At 43.4% G+C, this 19,037-nt stretch overlaps 1 long non-coding RNA gene across 1 annotated transcript; it reads right to left on the bottom strand.

The window, feature by feature from the left end:
• Positions 1 to 2,517: 2,517 nt before the first annotated feature.
• Positions 2,518 to 4,696, bottom strand: LOC149323199 (uncharacterized). Its single transcript, XR_016280083.1, has 3 exons — positions 4,517 to 4,696; positions 4,053 to 4,136; positions 2,518 to 3,752 (listed from the first exon to the last, which is right to left on the bottom strand). It is a non-coding gene; the product is annotated as an uncharacterized LOC149323199 (long non-coding RNA).
• Between the last annotated feature and the right edge of the window lie 14,341 nt (positions 4,697 to 19,037).

Genomic DNA, 19,037 nt, shown 5'->3' with positions numbered 1-19,037 from the left:
CTAAATCTGCACTGAAATAGAGCCAGACACCGAAATCGCACCAAAAGCTCTTTAAAATCCCAATTTGCGTGTGAAAGTCACCACACTGGCAACCGTGAGATATGTCACATTACACAATGGAATAGAATCACAGAACTGAAATTCACAGGGGTCAATCTGAATGCAATCATGGGGTTTAACGTTATTGTGTGATAACCCACTGCACACAAATTCGGGCAATGGGAAGTCAGTCCGAATGCAATCATGTGGTTTCACGTTATTGCGTGATAGACTGCCACACGCAAATTCGGGCAATGTCATGCTATTTTCGGGCAATGGGAAGCCAGTTCGAACGCAATGCGCATTCATGTAATTGCGCAAAACTAACGACTTTAAGTGAATGCGTTCTGGCCCCACTTTTCATTCGAATTTAAGAGAAATTCCTCCCATTTGATAAACTCCTAAATAATAACTAAAACAATATAAATGTAAATCCCTGCTTGGTCATGCTCAAAATGGAAGACATGATAAAAATAAAAGCCAAAACCAATATAGATATAAATGCATGCTTCTTGGTCCTGCTCAAAATGAAGGACATGCACAGAAAAATGTAGGGCATGCCCAAAACAAAAGCTAAAAGGCAACAAAACATCAAATGCTGCTGTTTGGTCAGGCTCAAAATGGAGGGCCTTTTGGAAGTGCAATGGGGGGGGGGGCGCCTGGTGTATAGAATCACAGAACTGTTACTTTTTCACAGATCACTGCTGGAAGTACGCATCACAGAAATTCCACAATCACAGTAACAGTTTTCACCGATACCTAAAAGTCACAGGTATTCCAGTGACTAGGAAAAAGAATCACTAAAAGAGGCATCTGAATCTCAAAAAGTCAACTCCACAGAAATACTGTTTTAGTGTGTGGGGCTGTCTAATTTTACACAGCCTTCTAGTTGCAGAGCATTTGGCATAAAGTCTGTGTAGGAAGAGCGGATCTAAATCAAATTCACAACAGCATAGGGCTTTTACATAGCAGCTTAGGTTGTCCAGATAGGTCTATTGCTATATGGGTACTGGCAAACTGGCAATTGGGATAACTAATGCAGAAGGGAAGTCTGGTTTGGAAAACTGACAATAGCCAAATAACACAGAGTGTGGGAGAACTGTTTTTCGAAATAGAGAATGTTTAGTATGTAGCAATATTAAGCAATGCAAATGTTTTGCTATGGAGTCAACTAATCTAGCAGCTTTAAAAATGCCTAGATAGATAATTGGATTTGTAGGCTGTATTCGAGGCTGCCACATTTAATCTGGTCACGTGGGATACATTGCTAATTTTCAACAGAAGAAAAGTTTTGAAGCGGAAGTTGTTTTCATTTTGTTAATTCTAGCTTGAATGTTTTGTGTGGGGATGGATTATTCTGTTATCTTCTGTAGAGTATAATGTAAATTCATGTCTCTGCCAAGGGTTTGGCACCCAGTTTTGATACTAAATGGGAGTGGTGTTGGTTAAGGAATATCTGTTCCTTAAAAGTTCCAGTAGTGACACTTCATCCTTTCTGTTTTATTTGCTAGGGGTTGCAAAAATAGCCAGGACGGGCCTATATCTGGTCCATGGCTACACATCTCTATGCAATTTTGAAGCAAAGACATCTGGTCACCTGGTCATGGCAAACCCTCTCTGGAGAAACTTGCCAAGAAAATGACATGATAGGGTCGCCATAAGTCAGAAATGGCATGGAGGCACACAACAACCTTAAATATTGTTACCCTTCTTCCACTCTCCTCAGTAACTGTGACCTTACTCTCCACACAAGCAGAAAACATGGGTGTTTTGGGGGGGGGGACTCAAGACTCACTGAGGACAGGGAGCTGTTTTCCAAAATTATAACTATTACCAAGTTTACATTTTCTGAATCAGAATCCTAATGTGTGAAGAGATGCCAAAGGCAGTCCAGTCCAACCCCCTGCCATTCAGGAATACACAATAAAAGCATCCCTAACAGATGACTATCCAGCCTCCATTTAAAGATCTCAAAGGAAAGAAGTGACTGCCCGCTCTCCATTTCTAGGACACACCCTCCATTTCAACCTTCTGTCCAGGAGTAACGTCCTCCATTTTAAACCTGACTAAGAAGCATAGCATAGTGGTTAAACTGCAACTCTGGAGACCAGGGTTCAATTCCTAGCCACAGAAACCCACTGAGTGACATTGGGCAAGTCAGCTCTCTCTTGTCCTCGGGGGAAGGCCATGGCAAACCCCCTCTGAACAAACCTTGCCAAGAAAACCTCGTGATAGCCTTGCCTTAGGATCACCATAAGTCAGAAATGACTTGAAGACACCCAGCACACACACAAAAAGAAGTATGTGGTGCTTGGTCCTCCTTTGAGCTGAGACCATACTAAGTCTAGCTAGATATTGTTTATTATAGTCATAGACCAGTAACATTTGCACAGGAAACATCAGATATGAGTTACAAATATTTACAAAAATACAAAAACATAAATATACGCATATGTAATAGCATAAAAAATTGTCAGAGAAGCAATGTGTCTGAGTGATAAAAGGCTCACAGGGATTTACAGCTATATGCATTTCATTTATCCTCTGTCCAGAAACATCTGAATATAAGTTATAGTTACAAATATACATAAAACACAAATATAGTATAAAATGGCATATTAAAACTAGTCAGAGCTGTCATGTTTTTAAGTGATAAAAGTTTCACAGGGATTGCAGCTATATGTTCTGCGTTTATCCTCTAGCCAGCATCATTCCTCTAACTTATTGCTGTAGCACAAAATTTGGCAACCTTATTATATCAGGGCCTAGTATCTGATAACATTTAAGAAAATATAAAAAGCTTTGGAGCCACCTGCTTGATCCTGAAGCATTGGAGAAATGTCAGTTTTTAAGTCTCTGTAGATCATACAATGAAAAAGTATGTGTTCCAGAGTTTCAATCTGTCCAGAATCATGGACAATGTCTTTTCAAAAAGGGAATTTTTTTTATATTGCTGTTCAAGTACAGTAGATGAGAGACAGTGGCATCGAGCCAGGGTAAAAGCCAGGCGATACTTGGCCAACTCTAAATTACTTCAATAGGCCCAGGGGTGCTTGAGATAGTTATCCTGCACACTGGCAATAAAAGATGGAGAGCAAGCCAGGTCCGATTGCCTTTCAGTATCAAAGATATGTTATTTAATGACTGATTTAGCTTGTTCATAGCCCATCTTGTACAGGCTGTCAAGGGACAGACCCAGCACTTGCATTTTATTAGCCGCAGCTTGTTTCCATTTAAAATTGAATTTATCCTCCAAACTAGGGGTACAAACCCAATTGGTACAAAGATTAATCTGTGCCAGTAATTAAGTATGCAAATCCATACTCTGGCCTCAATGCTCAGGGAACCTGCCTCTAACCTTAAAGTGGCATTAGATATACATTTAGGAACATGAAGAATTGATTTTAAAAACTTAGACTGTACATGTTCCAAAAGAGCAAAATTTGGGAAGGGTTCCAATTGATCATTGTCCTTCAGTATATTTACGAGTTCCATTTCAGTTTGTCTACATTCTTTCATACTGTTACTTATAACGTCCATAAAATGTTCTTGTGTTTTCCTGGAGAGAAGAGCCTCTCTGCTTGCACTTTGCATTATTGTACGTGCAATGTGTTCCCCTCTTCTTGCTCGTCTATTTCTGCTTCTGTTGCACCGCAGTCTGGTTCCCGGTGACATATTCACATTGCTTGGTTGCTGTTCTGATGCATTATTGTCTACAATTTACCAAAGACAACAAAAAAATTAAAAAGGCATAGCAGGGGAACATCTTTCTTACACTTATAGTGCTAAAACGATGATAGATGATAACTCCAATGTATTGAACTGATATTATCTTCAGTTCTACTGCCAATATCTTCTGTGTTTGTTTCTGTTCCTCCTCCACGTACTCCCTGGACATCATCTTTTAAACAAAGCAGCACACAGCAATGGTACTAATTTTAATAAATACAGAATCTCAACATTTTAAATTCAACTTCAGAGCTATACATGAACATAATACAGTCCACAATTACCTGCATGCTGCTGTGCACCTGTTTCAATTACTGTAAAAGGTATAGTGATGACTCTATCCTCCTCTAAATATGTATCGCTGGAATCTGAAACACACAGGGGATACATTTGGAGTTTAGCCTTTTAAAGCAATACATCTATGTTTGTAATGCACATAGGAATTATCTTGTTGAGAAAAATGAGGCAAATTGCCTTCATCACATTCTTGAGTGTTTATAGATGGCTGGCTGCTTCCTTCTTGTAGGAAATCAGTTGAAGTCGTTGCTATCTGATTGGGGTCATTATCATTGGTACCCTCCCTTTCAAAATCCAGACTTCTCAATAACCGATTTGGTGTGATGCTCACATCCTCATGAAAGATGTAATCCAGTTCCTTATAAAAGGGGCATGTTACTGGCTGTCTGCCACTCTACTTGTTATGCTTTATGACCTTTTCAGTATTCAAATCTTAATTTCTTTTATTTACTTCTACACTCCTCTGCTGTTCTGGTATGTTTTCTCTTAGCCATTTCCTGAGATACATCTTTAAATATGTCAAGATTCTTATAGTTGGACTTTAATTTAGTTTGCAGCCTTTGGTCTCTCCAGATTTCTAATAGGGATAACACCTCATTCGAACTCCATACTCTCCCCCTGGAAGGAGGGAAACAAGGGTAAATTGTAAAAATAATTAGAATAATTGAACCAAGGACGTGTCTAATTTGCAAAGTATATATATATATATATATACGTATTATAAATACTAAATTCCCAGTGGTAAAAAGTCTAGCAACAGTATACAACAACAAGGGAAATGACTCTTCTGAATCTGATGCCGCGTGGAAGGGGATTGTATTGGATCAGCAAGGAGATTATTCTCCTCCTGAGATTTGTCCGAAGGAGCGGAATGGTGGATACGCTCATGAGGTCGCGGTCTGTACCCAACCGGCCAATATACCGGGAGATCAATCAATTAAGACAGCACCGGGTTCTAGTCTCTTGAACAGCTTTAAACTTACTCCGCTTCCTCCTCAACATAACATCCCCTCAAATATTCAAACGGGGCTATCATATCATCTACTAACCTTGTCTTCTCCAGGCTACACATCCACAGCTCATTCAGTTGTTCCTCAAAGGACATGGTTTACAGGCGTTTCTACATGTTAGTCGCCCTCCTTTAAACACGCTCCAGTTTCTCAGTGCCCTTTCCGAATTGTGGACACAACATTCCCGGGGGTGCCTGATCATAGCAGAATAGAGTGGGACTATTGCTTCCCTTGATGTAGACACTGCAAAAAGCTCCCCCTTAAAGTCAAAAGCAGGATCTATATCACGGAGATCAAAACTATAAAGTCAGAAGTTATTATGTTTGGTCCTCAGGGACATACATGGGTTGAGGCCGATGCAGGCAGCCTCTCCCTCTACACAGGATTTTGGAATAGGCACCGATTTGACCCTCCACAGCAAAATCCCCACTTCCTTCTATACAACCCTTACCTTAGATAAGCAGTGCCGTCCTACATGGACCTGGAAGACCTGACTTTTCCTGTGCTAAAACCTGACCTGCATCCCCACTAGATGCAATATAAGGTGTAACAATATGGACTGCCCATCTACACCCCAGCCATTCTTAAGGAGCCTCCAATGTACATAGGAAACCTCGTAGTCAAACGGGACGTGGTTGCCTATGCCTACTTGGAGACGCAACCCATAATCACCACCCTAGTTTTAAACCTCACTGTGGTAAATGTAGCACACACCATACCCTCTTGTAGCCCTTACTTAAAAGCAGCCTGGGCACAATGGGAACAGCTGGAAAAAAGATGGCAACCTCTGACGCACCCACTCTTTAGGATTATTTAATTATTCAAGAGTTCGGGTATTCAATTTTTCCCTTATAGCTCAATGAATTCTACTTATCTGCTTTCAAGAAAGTATCTTATACATGTGCTTATGTTACTCTTACTCTTATATTCCTATAACTTCCTATATAATTTTGCACTTAAGTCAATCTCTTATTATGTCAGCTTTCAGATGTCTTGTAAATTTGCAGTTAGTAGAGTTAAGCAGCAGATGTCTCTAAAAAGAAAAGCAAGAGCAAAAGAAGGGGGAGGTTGAGAGAGAGAAAGGCAGCTGCGTTATATAAGGCTTGTTATCCCCTTATCATATGTTAGTTGGCCTTGAGTTAATGGCACCCGTCAATAGCTGCCTCAAATTTAGCCCAGAGCAGCAGCAGTAGAAATGTAACAAGAAGGAGGGCAATTATAACTCCAAAATATTCTCTTAGTAAAAGAGACTGTGTAGTAACTTCAGCCTCGTGGCTTACTGACTTCTAAAGAACCAGACGTCTTAGCAAAACACTAATGTAGCAAGCACCTCTTTCAATAAAACCTAGTTGTTACAGAGTATTTGTTTCAACATTTAAACTCACAATCTCTTGATTTCAGATTAAACTCTTACCCAATAATAAGGTACTCCTACTATATAGATACTTTGTAGCTCACTTCTTTATATTATTTCAGTTTTAACATTCATCCAGAACTTATATCACCTTATACCATTTACCAATTGCAGAAAGAGCAAGAGAAGATCTTTACTTTCTCCGTTAGGTGATATTAATGAGGGGGTAGGTTAAATATATATTCACCTGAGGCAGCAGTCCAAGTCCCTAAAAAAGGAAAGCAGTAAAAAGAGAAAGTCACCAGAGACCAAGCAACTCAGCGTCCTTTAAGAGCTAAGCAGCTAATTTGGTTAAGTTCCTATGAGGTTAAAAAAAAAAAAATGAACTGTAGAGCGTCCTTTCAATCCTCTTCTTCCAAATCTTCCAATCTTCCCAACTCTTAGCCAAACAGAAGAGAGGGCAGCTCTGTAGAAAAACAAATTGTCCCAAGCCCCAGTTCAACACCAAAGAGAGAGATAAGCCAGAAGACTCCAGTGGGAAATCACAGCTAAGTTCCTACTTCTCCCCGGACATACAAGTAGTAAAATTTCCGCAGCCTCAGATTGCCCAAGTGATAGCGGGGCCAATGCTTCAGGGAGTCAAATTCCCTAAGAGTGGAAAAAACAGAAAGGGGACTTCTGGGGCTCTGAGAAGAGCTAAAGTCTCCAACCGCCCTCTCAGTCCATTTTCTTCTCTAAGCTCTCCCTCCCCCTTAGATTCTTCTCTTCCTCTGACTCCTCTGACAACATCCAGATCTTCTCTTATCCCGGCTATCCAGCTGCAAAGAGTTTCTCCCATTAAACATCCAGGTCTTGGTATCCTTAATTCAGTGTTCTATCCCAAAAGTGGCAGACTTATTGCCCAATCCCCTTAGGTGTTCTTACTCATTAATTGTCCACGGTGGTCTTAAATGGAAAGTCCAGCCCCGGCATTCGAAGGTGGCTGCTTAAAACCAAGCTGCATAGAAATCTTCTTTGAGAGTGCAGAAGCGGCGGCGGGTCTAGTGCCGAAAAAACGGCTGCCTTTTGCGGACGTGGCTTTCTCCACCTCTTCTCCCGATCCTCGCGTCTCACCCCAGCTCTCTCTCTCTCCTCCTCCGCTGGGGTGGAACTGGATAGAAATGTCGGGGAAATCGGGGTCTGAAGTGTATAGGCGAGACCCTCTGTTTCTCCTCAACTTCGGAAGTTATATCCCGGCCGCAGATATCACTTGCAACCGGACTAGTCCCCGCAATTGGCAAGCACCCCACAGAGCCAAGTCTTGGAGGTGCTTAGCGACCCGCCATGCCACCGGACGTTTTTCGAACCCTTCATTATATTAAAGTGGAAAGATGTTATGGGTTCTGTACAGGTGTAGTTGAAACTGAAACGCATCTCTTCCGTTTCCAGGTAAACCTGTCTTAACTTGAAGAGTTTCAATATTGGCTCCTGGCTCGTATCCATCTTGCAGCCTCTTTAAATGCCAGCACTGATGATTCCTTGACTTTGATAGCATAATCTACTTTCTGGGGTTCAAGGAAGCCAGGAGGCTGCTTTTGAAGGGATGCTGCTCCCACTGGCGTTTCCCCCTCCCCTGCGTCCCCCCCACTGGTGGGTGGGATGGTGTTCAAGTGGCGCAGGAGCCCGAAGGTCCAAGGAAAATTTTTCCTTATTTTCTAAATACCAACAATTAAACAATTTACCGCATAAATGTATTTCCACTCCTATGTAAAACGCATTCTCATCCAAAAATAACTGTTTGCTCTTTATTTTATTACTAACACACTCAGCGACCCCTTCCTTTCTTTAATTTATTTACGGCATTTATCCCCCACTCTTCAGCCCCTAAAGGCTCTCAGAGCGGCTAACAATTATTATTTTAATTAGACTGCTCCCTGCCCTCAGGCTTATAACCTAAAAAGACACGACACAAAAGGGGAAGGGAATGGTTGTGGGGAAGGGGATCAGGTCCAGAAGTTCTTCTCTCCCTCTGATGTCTCTGGACCAAGGCAGATGGACTGGAGGGAGGGCTCTTCTTAATCGAGGCCAGGCCCGATGGCACTGGGCCTGTCCATTCACTCCCTCCAAGCCAGAAGATGACAGTTGGCAAGGAGGGAGGGCCTTAAAAGAATATATATATATATATATAAAGTCATGGCATGCCTGGTTCCTGTGTTTCATTAATTAGACATAAATCTGCTCTGAGGTGATAGTCTAAAGGCTGTTTACTCCATATAAACAGACAGTCTTTGCTCTGTGTTTTAGATGTTTTCTTTTTTGTGAGTCCAAGGGATGTGTCAAAGATAAAGGACTCGGAAGCAGGCTTTCGTCCCAGTAGGCCACAAAATTTTGTGACTTCAAGAAGGGCTCACACCTTTTCTTCAATGATGTCTGGGATAACTTGTTGCAATCTTGACAAGAAGTTACTCCCAGAGGTCTCTGGGGTCCAGCAGGCCATTGGATCCCACTATCCACTTTTCTCTGCTACAGAGACATATACTGACCCCAACTTTTTTTTTTTAAGTATTTTATGCCATTTTTGTTGATATGGGTCTCTTAAATGCATACAATGTCTGTTTTTAACTTTTCAATAAAATGGTGATCATGTCATTTTTTGCCCCTAAATTGAGTCCCTTCACATTCCATGTTACTAAATTCATTTCCTTAGCTTTACTGCCCCAAAAGTGGCAGTCCAATCTAGATTTAGAATTTATAATCTAATTTAAGAGACAAAACGCAGAACCGAACTAATTCTCGATTCCACTGAAATGTTCTTTGTTTAATCTTAGGTGTTATTTCGCTTTTTCTTTCCTCCTCTAGTGTCTTCTCTAGATCCCTTTCTTTCCCTTTTCTATTTGTATTTTTCCCTGTTTCTTTGTCCTTCATTTCCATGTCCATGTATTATTTTAAAGAGAGAGTGTCCGGTGCTTTTATGAATTGTCCCATTGAAGGCTGCTTCAGCATGTGGCAACAAGTCATACCAAATGGTGCAGCATGGAAGGGGTGTCATGGTGCGCTGCTGTGCCTATGATGCCCCTTCCAGGATGCTAAAAAGAAGCTGCTTTTTGTGGCTTCTTTTTCTCTTTTGGGAGTGTGCAGTTGCTGCAGTCCCAATCCTGGGCAAAAAGGGGCGGCATCCCGCCACCTGTCTATACAGCCAGGGTTGCCATAACTGTCAACCTCCAAACCGGGACAAATGTAAAAAAATGTAGGACAAAATTTAGCCCCAAGTGTAGGATATTTTTTTTTAATGGAGGACACGCAAACAACTAAAAAAATTTAATAATTTAAAAAAGCATTAATATAAATGCATGTTTCTTAGGTATGCTCAAAATGGTGGACATTTTGGCATTATTCCTAGACAGATGGCAGAAATGTACTTCCCTTTCTGGCCAAACACGCCCCCCCCATTCCAAAACACACACGACAGCACATTTGGGCATTTAACATAGCTTTATTTAACATGGCCTCTTGCATATTTCAGAGGCTTATTGCATAACCAAAACCCTTTGGGGTTTAACACTTATCATGGGTTAATATTTAACATGGTTATATATTTAACATAGCTTCTTACATATTTCAGTTCCCTATTCCAGAACCAAGCCCTTTGGGTTTAACACTTAACATGGTTTAACATGGCCATGCATATTTAACATGTCAAGGTGGTTTAACAAGAAGTGGATTTGCCCTCGGTTTCAGGTTTCTTACACCAAGTACTTCTCAGAAGTGTGTACTTGGTCAAGCAACTTTGATTTTTTTTCACTGCTCATGAGTTTGTAAAAAATCAGAGCAACTTACATTGTCCATGTTGTACTGTATGTCTAGAATGGCCCTCATAGCTGACGAGGCTGATCTATTCCTCTCATCAGTCCACTGGGCATTCATCAGTGAGAAAACTCTCTCTACATTGGCATTATGTCCTGGATTGGAAAGTCACATTGTGTTGCCTTCAAAGAGCGGGCCCAGTTTGCTGATATCATCACCACCACCATTGCCACAACATGGATTAGTCTCAGAGCAGATACCTAGAAGGCCTAAAATGGCACCGCTGGTTGGCGGGAATGGGCCCTTCCCCCAGCCCCCCCAAAGGCCTAGAAGGCCCAAAACCTTGCCATTGGTTGACGGGAATGGGCCTTCCCCTGCCCCCAAAAGGCCTAGAAAACCTTGCCGTTGGTCAGCAGGAATTGGCCTTTTACCCCCCCCCCCCCGCCCAGGCCTCCCCAAAGGCCAAAAATGGCACCATGGGGCACCAGGAATAAAGGCCCTTTCCTCCCGCGACCTACTCGGACCCGGTGGCTACTGCTGCCGGCCTGCTCCTCACTGCCTTTTTCTCTAGCTTGCTGCGCAGAGGCCCAAATAAAGGAGTAGAGACGAGTCCTGCCTGTTCCTTGAGGGCTGGCCAATAGGGGGCAGCACAGACCGACAGAGCCCGCCCCCTGCCAGCTCCAGTCCTGCTGCGCTCCCTCAGCTCAGAGCAGAAGAAAAGGGAGGCAGCAGGCTGGGGTCCTGGAGCCGGCCAGCCACCTGGGAACTGAGGGAGGGCAGGACGGGACCGTGCCTGCGTCTCAGAAAGCCAGATAGTCCTGTCAGTTCCCGGGATATGGCAAGCCTAGCTGCGGTCCCAATCCAGGGCAAAAAGGGGTGGCGTCCCGCTACCTGTCTATACAGCCCCAGTGTATCCTCCACTTTATTCCCTTTCGAGCTGAGCACCAGCATACTTTCTCTCCTGTAGGGCAAATCACATGCTGAAAAAAGTTTATTTTGATACCTTTTCAGGATGATCGCCAGCATACTTTCTCTCCCAGAGGACCAATCCCCTGCTGGAAAGAGCCAGATCTAGTCCTTTTCAGGCTGAACGCCAGCATAGTTTTTCTCCTGTAGCGCCAATCCCCTGCTGAAACGAGCTGGTTCTAGTACTTCTCAGGATGAGCACCAGCATGCTTTTGTGTAGTGAAAATCACAGAGCCTGAACTCAAGATGAAAGCCATAGATATAAGAGAAGTTACATTTCTGGATACGGCAGAGTTGCAGGGAGGCCAAAAGGACCCCGCCCAAACATGGCCATCAATTATACAAAAATCTTTGACTTTATCTAGGTTGCACATAAAACTGCATCTGCAACAGGAGCAAATACAGTCTGTATAGCCCAAGGCCATTGTGTGGCCTCATCTCCCCCTGGAATCTTTCTTAATAATAATAATAATAATAATAATATTTTTTATTTATAGACCGCTATTCCGCAATGATCATAGCGGTGTACAGTAAAATTGCAATACAATACAAAAAATTGCAAGGCCTCTCTCCCCCTCAAGATGGCGGTTGGAGGAGGGCTCTTTGTCTTACAGGCCAGGCCTCTCTCCCCCTCAAGATGGCGGTTGGAGGAGGGCTCTTTGTCTTCTAGGCCAGGCCTCTCTCCCCCTCAAGATGGCGGTTGGAGGAGGGCTCTTTGTCTTCCAGGCCTGGCCTCTCTCCTCCTCAAGATGGCGATTGGAGGAGGGCTCTTTGTCTTCCAGGCCTGGCCTCTCTCCCCCTCAAGATGGCGGTTGGAGGAGGGCTCTTTGTCTTCCAGGCCTGGTCTCTCTCCCCCTCAAGATGGCGGTTGGAGGAGGGCTCTTTGTCTTCCAGGCCAGGCCTCTCTCCCCCTCAAGATGGCGGTTGGAGGAGGGCTCTTTGTCTTCCAGGCCAGGCCTCTCTCCCCCTCAAGATGGTGGTTGGAGGAGGGCTCTTTGTCTTCTAGGCCAGGCCTCTCTCCCCCTCAAGATGGCGGTTGGAGGAGGGCTCTTTGTCTTCCAGGCCTGGCCTCTCTCCTCCTCAAGATGGCGATTGGAGGAGGGCTCTTTGTCTTCCAGGCCTGGTCTCTCTCCCCCTCAAGATGGCGGTTGGAGGAGGGCTCTTTGTCTTCCAGGCCTGGCCTCTCTCCCCCTCAAGATGGCGGTTGTAGGAGGGCTCTTTGTCTTCCAGGCCTGGCCTCTCTCCCCCTCAAGATGGCGGTTGGAGGAGGGCTCTTTGTCTTCCAGGCCTGGCCTCTCTCCTCCTCAAGATGGCGGTTGGAGGAGGGCTCTTTGTCTTCCAGGCCTGGCCTCTCTCCCCCTCAAGATGGCGGTTGGAGGAGGGCTCTTTGTCTTCCAGGCCTGGTCTCTCTCCCCCTCAAGATGGCGGTTGGAGGAGGGCTCTTTGTCTTCCAGGCCTGGCCTCTCTCCCCCTCAAGATGGCGGTTGGAGGAGGGCTCTTTGTCTTCCAGGCCTGGCCTCTCTCCCCCTCAAGATGGCGGTTGTAGGAGGGCTCTTTTTCTTCCAGGCCAGGCCTCTCTCCCCCTCAAGATGGCGGTTGGAGGAGGGCTCTTTTTCTTCCAGGCCTGGCCTCTCTCCCCCTCAAGATGGCGGTTGTAGGAGGGCTCTTTTTCTTCCAGGCCTGGCCTCTCTTAATTAATTGCTAGGAGATTTTTTAATTACTATTTTGGCGGTTGGCAGGCAAGGGATGTTAGGTCATTTCTGTTTTTTATATAAATCTGTTTTTAGGGACCTAATAGAGATGTGTCTGCATCACTATTAGGGATGATTTTTCTTTTTCACCATGTTAACAAACAAGTTATTAAGACCTTAAAAGCAGTTTACCCACTTCAAGGGCCAGTAACATGGTCCACAGGTCTCTTCCAGATATAAAAGACAGATTCCAGGCTCTCCAGTCAAAAGAACAACTTTTATTTACAGTGGGAAAAAACATAACAGACAGATGCGTGACTTTTTGTCAAGTCTGAAGTTTAAGCACATAACAATACTTTTATAGATGTATGTTAAAGTTTCTCCCTATACGTTGATGTAGCATGATTGGCTATGATTTCCCACATTTTAACAATGCCATGATGTAATAATGTCTTAATGATGTTTATCACACTATACTCTTAAAGTGCTACTATTCCACTTTGACTCATCTAGCTGCCTCCTGTTGCATTCTGGGATTGGCAGTTTTAAGGAGGGGTATTTAGAATTCTCAGGCAGAGAGTTTATCACACTATACTCAGGCAGAGTATAGTGTGATAAACATCAATGTCCGGCATTTGGCAGAAGGTCTGGGGATCTCTTCTTTTTCACCACTTCTTGTTACAACAGCCTAGGCACAGAATTGCACCTGTAGTTGATACTTAACCATATTGTGCTAACAACCAAAGCTCTGTCTAACAAATTTAATAACATAATACATAAAACTCTTATCAAATATCTACATATATATCTAAACATATATTTATATAACAACATAAGCACACATATATCTAAAACAGCTATAAAACCATTTTCAAATCCCCCCTAACAACGCCCCTTTAATAAAGAAAAACCCTCAGAGAGAATTTCCTCCCACACATTCTACTGTTCGGCTATAGCAGTGTTTCTCAAATAGTGGGGCGCGCCCCCCAGGGGGGGCGCAAGGCTCTGTAAAGGGGGGCGCGAGGCTCTGTAAAGGGGGGCCACCTACTTGGAAGAGGGCCCTGTGCGCCATAGGCCAGAATGGGCTGGCGGCGGCTGGGTCCTCTCAAGAGCCCCGTGATAGGCGGCGGTGGCAGAGGGGCCGAGTGGGCCATGGAGGGGAGCCTCTCCAGCGGCGGAGTGAGCGGGAACCCAGGCCGCCCAGCCATTGGAGGAGGAAGAAGGAGGCTCTGCGCTGGAGGCAACAGCCGAGAGGGGCTCCTCTGAAGGGAAAGAAGGCGCCTCTCTGGGGCAGAAGAGCAGCCAGGGCCAGGCTCCAGTCCTTCTCCTCCTTTGGGAGGGACTGCCCCTGTCAACCGCCCGAGAGGCCGCCCCTTGCCTGGGCGGGAAAGGAGGAGGCCGTTGGCCGAGGCTGAGGCGTCAAGGAAGATAAATAAAGGTACTCAGTTTGATACCACTTTTGTCAAAAACACACTGCAGAAATAATCCAGTTTGAGACCACTTTGGTCAAAAACACACTGCAGAGCTCTCTGTCAGAAAAGGATAAAACTACAGTTCCCACAATCCTATAGCATTGAGCCAAGGGAGTGAAAGCAGTCTCAAACTCAAACTGCAATGTGGACCTTATCAAGGCATGCATCTTAGTAAATGGAGGGCATTTTGGAATTCCTCCTGGACAGAAGGTTGGAATGTAGGACGTATTTCCTCAGATGCATGGGAATTGTAGTTCATTGTGGCACCAGAGCTCTTTCTCACAAAACTACAATTCCCAGGGTTCCCTAGCACTGAGCCAGGGCGGTTAAAGCGGTCTCAAACTGGATTATTTCTGCAGTATGGATTGGACCTTGAGTATTTTTAATAATGAAGGTCCAAAACACTGCAGAAATAATCCAGTTTGTGACCGCTTTAACTCTCCTGGCTCAGTGCTAGGGAATCCTGGGAATTGTAGTTTGTTGTGGCACCAAAGCTCTTTTTGATAAAGAAGGCTCAATGTCTCACAAAACTACACTTCCCAGAGTTCCCTAGCACTGAGCCAGGGCAGTTAAAGCAGTCTCAAACTGGATTATTTCTGCAGTGTGTCTTGGACCTAACTCAGGCTGCATCTTCACTCCAGAGACAACCCAGTTTCATACCGTTTTTACTGCCATGACCCAGTGCTATGAAATCCTGGGAATTGTAGTTTGTTGTCACACCAGAGTTTGCTGAGAAAGAAGGTTAAATGTCTTTGAAAACTAGAATTCCCAGGATTCCCTAGCACTGAGCCATGGCAATTAAAAGGGTGTCAAACTGGATTTATTTCTGCAGTGTGGTTGCATCCGAACACATTTCTATTTGGCACAAAGCTTCCTGGACCCCCTTCATGTCAAAATAAATATCTTAAAAGGACTGAAAGATTCTTTGTTTGGTTCAATGGTGATTTTGAGGGTTGAAATAAGTTACAATTATTTTTATTCAATTATGTTTACGTTTATTTGCAAAACATCCGCCATTTAGCATTATGGGAATTTTCCGGGAATTGTGACTGAATATTCCGTGTGATCTGGGGGGATTCAGCGGGTTTTGAACAAACATTTTAGGGAATTATCTTTGAGGCTTGTTGGCAACAAGACAAATGATACTATTTACAGTCACGCGGGGCCCCCCGAAATGTTTTCTTCTTCCTAGGGGGGGCATGACAGAAAATAATTGAGAAGCACTGGGCTATAGCAAGGTCTCTTTGGCTTTTAGAAACACGTTAACCATTGTGAAAACCCTGTCCAGTTAACCTTCACCTTAACACAAATCAGATTAGAGAAGATCAGTTGGATAGGCCTGCCGGAAGAGATCCGTCTTCAGTGCCTTTTTGAAGGCTTCCAGGGAAGTGATAAGACGGACCTCTTCTGATAAATTGTTCCAAGGTCTAGGGGCCATCACAAAAAATGTTCTACAAGAGATGGTTTTCAACCGGGTTTTGGGGTGTTCTAATATTTTTGTGCCAGATGTTCTGAGAGTGTGGGGCGGATTATGTAGGGAGAGGCGTTCCCTTAAGTAATTCGGGCCCAGGCCATGTAGGGCTTTATAGGTGATAACCAACACTTTGCATTGCGCCCGGAAGCTAACCGGCAGAGGCTTATTCTCGGTCTTCCTCCACCACCTCCTTGAGGCTGGCCAATGGCAGACTGGTACTGTTCTGCCATTGGCCAGCCATCCTCATGAGGACAAGCTCCTTTTTTAGCCGTGCATGTGGGTGTGCAAGCGGGATGAGCGTGAGCTGCCGCCAGCCATGGCCTGGGCAACTGCCGTGGGTGGTGCATCTGCGCGGAAGAGGAGGAGGTGGGTGGCCGACCGCCCACATCAGTGGCTGTGGCAATGGTGCATGAGTGGGCCCAGCACGGGCCTAAAACCATGAATTGGCGGCAACCGGGACGGGACCATTCCAGTACTACCAAAAACAGGACAGTCCTGGCTGCTGGCGGGTTATGGCATCCTCCACTTTTTTCCCTTTAAAGCTAAGCACTGGCATACTTTCTCTCCTGTAGGGCAAATCACATGCTGAAAAAAGTTTATTATTATTATTATTATTATTATTATTAACCTTTATTTATTTTGATCCTTTTCAGGCTGTGCGCCGGCATACTTTCTCTCCCAGATGACCAATCCCCTGCTGGAAAGAGCCAGATCCAGTCCTTTTCAGGCTGAACGCCAGTATAGTTTTTTTCCTGTAGCGCCAATCCCCTGCTAAAAAGAGCTGGTTCTAGTACTTCTCAGGATGAGCACCAGCATGCTTTTGTGTAGTGAAAATCACATAGCCTGAACCCAGGATGAAAGCCATAGATATAAGAGAAGTTACATTTCTGGATGCGGCAGAGTTGCAGGGAGGCCAAAAGGAGCCCCCCCCAACATGGCCATTAATTATATAAAAATATTTGACTTTATCCAGTTTGAACATAAGACTTCATCTGCAACAGGAGCAAATACAGTCTGTATACCCCAAATTCAATTTTCCCCAGCGAGCACCTGATTGGTTTATGGCCTCTGGCTGGTCTGTTCACCACAACCATATCGCATTACAATCTTATAACCTATCTTAAACTATTATAAATCCCATCACAATCATTTTAATAACTAAATCATATCTGGCAGGAATTTATTACTGACAAGAGGAAAGCATGGAATAGGGACTCTACAGATACCTTTCCTCTGTGGTAGCTGATTAAGGATTAACATATAGAATATGTAGAGAATTATTGTTTAAAAAAGCAATAAAAATGTCAATGAATTAATATGCTATGGGGTAGAATAGCTGTCACTCATATGATCATGGTTTGGTATTCATTAGAGGATGTTAGTGTTCACAACCATGCACATATTCCAGATAGTCAGAGTGTGGTTCATTGATAGGGTGAAGAAAGTCTATCTTTCCACAAGTTCATGTTTGTTTTGGAAAGATGAAGAATAAATTATCCATTGTTGACCTAGCCAATAAATTGCCACCAATTGCTGCAGAAGGACTTGTGGGGTGATAATGACTTCAGTTTATAGGTCAGTTTCTCTGGCAGCCAGTTGGAGCTGAGCTCTCCAATTATCTATAGACATACTATCTGCTGCTCTTCCTTTCATAGCAGTAATCATCCTTGTTACCACTCAGTGAGAAAGTAAACTTTTTGTACATCAGTCTGCATTCCTCTCCAAGAAATAAATTTAATAGTACTATTCCTGTTTTTGCCTGTATTTGTTGCTTAATGATTTTTAATTTTTTTAAAAAAATAATCATTATTTACATTAAAAGAAAAAACACAGTTCTTCTTTTACAGTCATTGTCAACATAATCCTCCCCCCTCCCCCCACATTACATATGCTTATATATAAATACCATAAATAAATAATATATTGTTACTGTTTATAGCTAATCTCAAATATTCCTCAATTCTGAAGTCACCTGTCTTTATCTCGCCCCTTACAAATAGCTTATGAGTATCTATTAAGATTGTGCAATCTTTGTTATTTATGCATTTTGTTACAAAATAATCATTTCCCTTGTGTCTTACGTGTCGTATTAATAAAGTATCTATTACCATTTTACCTTTCTTAAAAAGAAAAAGAGACCAGAGAGCAATCAAACGAACAAGAGTTTCCACGCTATCCCATCTGTCGTCTTCTACAGAATTCTATTAAGGGTTCCCAAGTGTCATTTTCATCCAGCATTTCTTCTCTCATCATGAGTGTTAATAATAATAATAATTATTATTATTATTATTATTATTATTTGTATAACGCCCTATGGGAAACCAATCCGGGCGGTTGACAACAGTAAAATATAAAATACAACAATTAAAAACACTTTATCCCTCCCCCCCTTAAGACAGTATTAAACAGTATAACATATTAAAAACACAATATCAAAGCATAAAAGTATTTTATCTAATTCCACAATATCCATAGCTTTTTCCAGCCAATCATCAATACTTGGTGCCTCTTTCTTTCTCCAGTATTGTGCTAATGTTATTCTGGCTGTTGTAGCTAAATACAATAACGGCTTCAGCTTTGTCCTTGTTTCTTTGCCTTCTACCATATTTAATAAATGTATTTCTGGTATTAATGGGAAGTTTATTTGCAATATTTCCTGTATACATTTATGTATCTCTTTTCAAAATTTATGTACCTTTGGGCATGACCACCTGTAATGACTGGGCCCTCCAGTCATTTGGGGACTTCTCCTGAACCACAAAGGGTTAATCTGGGGGAGGTACATGCTAATGAGAGCTGACATCACATGCTAATGAGCAGCTACATCATAGCTGACGTAAGGCTCACCTGGCCAATCAGCAGTGCCAGTGTGGCCTTTTCAAGAAGGTTCCAGGAGAGGACTTTAAATACCCTGTAGGACCATGCTTCCTTTGTTCTCCATCTTTGTGTTTGGTTGGGGAACCAGCTGTGTGCTTGCCCTGAGGCAGGCAAAAGTGATGCAAGTGGACCTAGGCCATGAGGGCCAGCTCCTTGCATCCAAGAACTCAACAAGGACTGCACAACCAATCCCTGTGTGAGTAGCTAGGAAACGTGTTAGCTAGTGTGTTTAGGTTTTGTTATGTTTATCTAACAGCTTGCCTGAAATGAATACTTTGTAACTATGTTTTCTGTACCTGCAAGGCAAGGAGGCTTTGCATGAATGATATCTTCCTATCCTATTCT

This window comes from Sceloporus occidentalis, unplaced genomic scaffold (genome assembly GCF_023333645.1).
Source record: "Sceloporus occidentalis isolate IW3139 unplaced genomic scaffold, rSceOcc1.0.p SCAF_1, whole genome shotgun sequence".
NCBI classification, from domain to species: Eukaryota; Metazoa; Chordata; class Lepidosauria; order Squamata; family Phrynosomatidae; genus Sceloporus; species Sceloporus occidentalis.
Note: the sequence above shows the minus strand (reverse complement) of the source record. Positions and strands in the feature narration are given on the sequence as shown.